At 26.4% G+C, this 6,000-nt stretch overlaps 1 protein-coding gene across 1 annotated transcript in view; it reads left to right on the top strand.

The window, feature by feature from the left end:
* The first annotated feature begins 450 nt into the window (after window positions 1–450).
* LOC129969685 (uncharacterized) overlaps window positions 451–6,000 on the top strand; it is a 151,765-nt gene continuing 146,215 nt past the window's right edge. The window contains exon 1 of the mRNA XM_056084354.1: window positions 451–650. The gene's annotated coding sequence lies outside the window, so the exon portion shown is untranslated. The remainder of the gene's footprint in view (window positions 651–6,000) is intronic.

The raw sequence follows: 6,000 nt of genomic DNA, 5'->3' as shown, positions 1-6,000 counted from the left end.
CTCAAATCATCTGACTGAATAAAGCAACATGAAGTTTAAATTCTGCTGAATGGCGCACCTTGACATAAACAATACTTGTGCGCAAATGCGGAATTGTATTATGATAATCAAATCGAGTATATGCCTATTTTCCGAAAAAAAATCCAACAATCGTATTAAAATATCTCCCAACCCATTTCCTATGTATTCTTTCCCCAGATCATACTTTAACTAAAAGGCCCTACAGACTAATCGTTCGAAATCTACTATGTTATGTCCCAAAACGAAAACAAAGGGCAGGAGGGGTTCAAGGTGGGACCACCAAAACAAAATTCTTCCTCGCACCCCACATCCGGAATGCGTCATGGAGTGCCCGCAGCGCCCTCTCGGACACCGGTAACTGCGGCCGCTGACGTCATCAGAAGCCGTTGCAGCCAGCGTCCGTGGCTCTTGCCTCTGAGAATCCCTTCCGCGCGTATCCTCCGCATCTTCTTCTTCTTCTTCTCACACTCTCTTCCATCCAGCTCTGACGATGGGAGGGCAGCGGGCCTCGTGAACAGGGATGAGCAGGAAAAACCGGAAAAAGAAGACGGACGAACAATGGACGGCGGATGAGGAACGGATGAAACGACACCCTCAAAACACCACCTGTCTCTAGCCCCAAGGATACGGTGAGAAACAACCCCCTATTATTATTATCGTCCTCGAACTCCTACTTTACCTGGGATTTAAATCGTTTGTTTCAAAGTGATCGGTTTGATCCGGTTCAAGTGTTTTGTGGCATGTTCTGGAATGCAGTGGTGTTGTCAAACAATGGATTTGTTGATGTTCGGAACGCAGGAAAAAGAGTTGGGATTCAGGATCTAATGCGTAATTTGGAATGGCCGGTTTAGAGACAGTTGAGTGATTTTTTATCCGAATTTATACACGACTGAATGAAAAAGATTTAGTTACATAAACTAAATTACAATGACCGTTCTATAATAAAGATTATAATTAAGAAAATAATATATATATTTTAAATGTGATCTGATTTAGAATTGATACTTAAATTATCCCGTTATAACGAAGGCAGTTTATATCGAGTGATAAAACGAAAAAAGATAATAATTCTTAAACCACAGTTTATTAAGATGAAAAAAAATGATTTCTCTATAATAAATTGTTTCAAAATACTAAGATGAAAGAAGTTTTTAAATGTAATGTCGTTTGTTGTTTGATGCTGTAATGATTCTCTACAATGAATATGTATAGATTATATGTTTTGGTAAAAATAAACTAATAATATTTCTTAATTCAACCTGATTCAGACAAGATACTAAAAGGATTTCGCTACACAGGATACTAAAATAATGAAGGCAATTTCTATTAATATCGAACGATAAAAGTAAGATATATTTAATTAATATTTTTTAATAATATTTTTTTTAAAAATTTCAAATATTATTCCACTAAATAAAATAGCTTTTAAATAGAAACACCGACATAAGATGATAATTTTTTTAAATAATCTAACTACAGTGTTAATGGTTAAACGTACGAGAATTCTCAAAATTAAAATAACTTTCAGATGATTTTTTTTATATATTTCCAATAAATATTTCCAATAAATTAGAAGATATTACTGAAATAATATTCTCAAAATATAATGTATGGATAAATAGGAAGCTCTGATTTAAAATGCCACGGCATTAAAATTCTTTCTTCTTTTAAATGGTTATATTAAAGTATTAATGTGATATTTGATTCTTATTTATATTAAAATTTAATTATTTAGAAGAGTATTTTTAGAATTTCTGATTTCGGATGTATTTTAGCATAAAACAGATTGAAATTTATTCCTTTTCTGTTATATTATACAGCTCAAAATATTTTCAAGAAACTTGAAAGATTATATGTTCGTTATAGTGTCTTTATAGTAGTAAAATAGCTTTTATATAGAAATACAGACATAAAATGATAACATTTTTAAAGTAGTGTTATTTTATTTTTAAGGGATAGGCGTACAGAATAAAAAGTTCGCTAAATCAAAATAGATTTCAACTGTCTATCTTTATATCTATTAATATTTCCAATAAATTAGAAGACATTACTTGAGTAATACACTCTGAATATAATGTAGTGGGAAAAGAAGAAGCACTGGTTTAAAACGCCGTTGGATCGAATTTCCTTCTTCTTTTAAATGGTAAGATTTAAAATGTCAATGTGAAATCTGAAGTGTATTTATTTTAGCATTTAGTTATTTAGAAGAGTGTTTTTAGAATTGTAGATTTCAAATGTATTTTAGTATAAATTAGTATTGAAATTTTATTCTATATATTTCCTTGTTCTTTATATTGCAAAATCAAAATATTTAAGTGAAATTTCAAGCGATATTACCTTCGTTATATCGTCTTTAAATAAGTAAAATAGCTTTTATATAGAAAAAAAATGATACTTTTTGAAAAGTAATGTTGCTTCATTGTTAATGGATAGGCGTAAGGGAATCCGCTAAATCAAAATAACTTTCAACGGTTTATTTTTGTATATACAAATATATTTCCAATAAAATAAAAGACATTACTTGAATAATATACTCAAAATATAATGTAATTGTAAAAGAAAAAGCACTGAATTAAAATGCCACAGCATGGAATTTCTTCCTTCTTTTAAATAGTTAAATTAAAATTTTTATGTTGAATCTGAAATGTATTTATATTAAATTTAGTTATTTAGAAAGGTGTATTTAGAACTTCAGAGTTTTAATGTATTTTAATATGAAAAAGAATTGGAATTCTATTGCACAAATTTCTTTGATCTTTATATTGCAAACTCAAAATATTTAAGTGGAACGTGCAAGATAATATGTTCGTTATAGTGTTTTTAAATTCGTAAAACGGCTTTCGTATAGAAACTCAGACATAAAATGATGATATTTTTAATTAATTTTGCATTATTGTTAATGTGTAGACGTACGGGAATTCGTCACATCGAAATAACTTTCAACTTTTTATCTTTATATACATATATATATATTACTAATAAATTCGAAAACACTAATTGACTAATATACTCAAAATATAATGCAATGGGAAAAGAGGAAACACTGAATCAAAATACCACTACAGTAAATTTCCTTTTTTTTTTTTTTTTTCTTTTAAATGGTTAGATTAAAATGCTAATGTGAAATCTCAAGTGTTTTTATATTGATATTTAGTTGTTTAGTAGAGTATTTTTATAATTGCAGAGTTTGTATGCATTTTAATATAAAAAAGAATTGAAATTTTATTCACGAATTTCCTTACTCTTTATATTGTAAACTCAAAATGTTTTACTGAAATTTGAAAAATAATATATTCGGTATAGTGTCTTTAAATTGTAAATGTAGAAAAGGACTATAATTAAAAAGATAAATTACGGTATTACCTTATCTTATATTTCTTTCTTTACCTTTATAACAAAAAGTAATATGTATTTGAGAAGCATATAAAATATTCTCTGAATCATAGATTTCTTTAGATTTATAACTGATTAAAATGTTTTTATACTTAAAAAGGTGAAAGATAAATAGTCAAATTAAAGCTAGTATTTCTTAGCTTTCTTAAAGAAATCATAACAAGAGAGAGAAAGAATGTTAACATATTGTGTTCCCCTGTATAAATTGTTTTTGTATGTGGAAAAATCTGAACCACAATTTATATTTTCAATATAAAGCACAAAATAACTATTTTTAGTTATATCGACATTGATTTCTTTTCGTAGTTGATAAAGATCTTAAGGGCAGTTAATTAACTTTCAATCTTTATTACATCAAATTTCATGATATTTTTTATTTAATAAATATCTGAAACATAAATAACATTTTCAGTACCATTCTCAACATTTACTATTGTTTTATGAATTAAATTAGCAGATATAATCTGCAAATTGTCAAAAGTGATCAAATCAAAAGAAAGACAGGTTCAGTTAGGTAGAAAAATAATTAATGTATTCTACAATGCCTCTAAAACATTAAAAATTATCATATTAATATAATTTATTATTATATTAATTTTATTATATGCTAGATATATGTCAATATAGGCAGGGTTTTTTTTCTATTATCAAAATGGCATTTCAATAACGAATTATTTTAACATTTTAAAATATTCGTTTCTTTATTCTGTCATTTTTAGTTGTATTCCTATAATAAAAATTGAAATATAGAAGTCTTGGGAATAGTCTTAGTCTGGTTAGCCTTATCAAATTCCATTACTTTCTATGTTTTGCGTTTTAAAATATGAAATGTTAATACATTTTTTTATAAATTTTATTCTTGTACATTTTAAATATATCTTAATGATTAATACAACTCGCCAGTTTTTTTTTTAATTTTTAATATGATATAAACAACATGCGTAACCGAAATTCGAAACATAAACAATCGGGATGATGTTTATGTCCTGAGCTTTGTATGATTTATTTAGTTGTTCGAGATATGCTGTTGGAAATACCACCGGAAAATTATAACTTTCAATTGCTTAGAAGCCGCTGTTTGACCACTACAATAAAAAAAGTCACTCTAAAATTTATATGAAATCTCACAAGTAAAATTAAATAAAATTAATATTCAAACCAAACTAGTATTTATAAAATGATTGGAAAGTGTCTATTGTATTGAATGATGGATGCCTTACCTTTATTTCAGAAATGATAGACTACCTTTAAAATCCATCATTAAATTATGTCTATAAAATTGTTGTGAAATTAATTCTTATCTATCTCAATAAAATAAGTATTAGATAACATATAAAAACAATAATTGAAAGTACATTTGATTTTTAAACATCCCACTATCAAAAAAATTGATCTCCTATTTTATATTGATTTGACAGTTTAAATAATAGATCAACTACCAAATAATTTCATCCGAATAATTTTATTAATAGACAGTACTGTATGATTATTGAAAGTTTAGAATTCTTATTTATTTGATAAGAAAAGGTTATTTTTATCTAATAAATAATATTTAAGCAGCTGATACTGACAATTTATTATTAAAACATTTGTGCTGTCTATGACTTCTATGCAAGTAAGGGGAATTATGGGATTGTAAATAAAAAAAGCTAATATTTTAGTTTTCGTAGAAAAAGAAAAAGTAGAAAACAAAAGTAGAAATCTTATAGGTCGACATTTTAAAAATGGTTTTATGAAATGCTTTAATATATGATTAAGTCTAAATTTTAAAATCAGTGATTTGATTAGATAATTTTATGAATAGTATTTAAAAGACTGATAAGAATAACTTTTTAAACACTATCTATAGACTGTAAGCTAATTCAAAAGATTTGTTTGATATTTTATAGGTTGGTGGCCAAACTAACTCTTTCTGTTTTCAAATTAATAGAGAAATTAATTTATACTATAGAGAGTGTAGAGAAAAATTGCTTGCAAATGTACAGATTTGTGCCTAATATTTGTAAAATGTTACTTTTACTATTGCTTTTACTTTACTTAGATTGTGTTGTGATAAATCCCTTGCAAATACACAGATTTATGCCAAATATTTGCAAAATATTGCTTTTACTATTGCGAAATTTCTGCTAAAAGATTATTTCTAACTTTTTATTTTAATATTTTTGACAATACTGCAAAATGTACAGATTCTTTTTCTAATTTTATGCTAAATTATAAGGAATAATTGTGTTCTGATAAAAAAAAATTATGATTCATGTATAATCATTCTATAATTTGACTAATGTCTAAAATCAAAAAGAAAATAATTAAAATATTCCATTGAAAAATACTGCGAATTTACCAATATTAAGGATATGAAGGGTTAAAACTATTTTAATTTCTTTTAATATTATATTCAGTGAGAGCTGATAAAAGATTATTATAGCCAGAATCTGTTTTTTGCTAAATATTCATCCCATAATAAGAAAATGTCCTGAATTTAATTAAATTATATAAATAGCCTTTTTCGTGTTTTATACGTAAAAGCTCTTTTTCCTTTATTTTTATTAAAAAGTTATTAATTTCTGCGGGTTGCAGTTATCGTAA

This window comes from Argiope bruennichi, chromosome 5, assembly GCF_947563725.1.
Source record: "Argiope bruennichi chromosome 5, qqArgBrue1.1, whole genome shotgun sequence".
NCBI classification, from domain to species: domain Eukaryota; kingdom Metazoa; phylum Arthropoda; class Arachnida; order Araneae; family Araneidae; genus Argiope; species Argiope bruennichi.
Note: the sequence above shows the minus strand (reverse complement) of the source record. Positions and strands in the feature narration are given on the sequence as shown.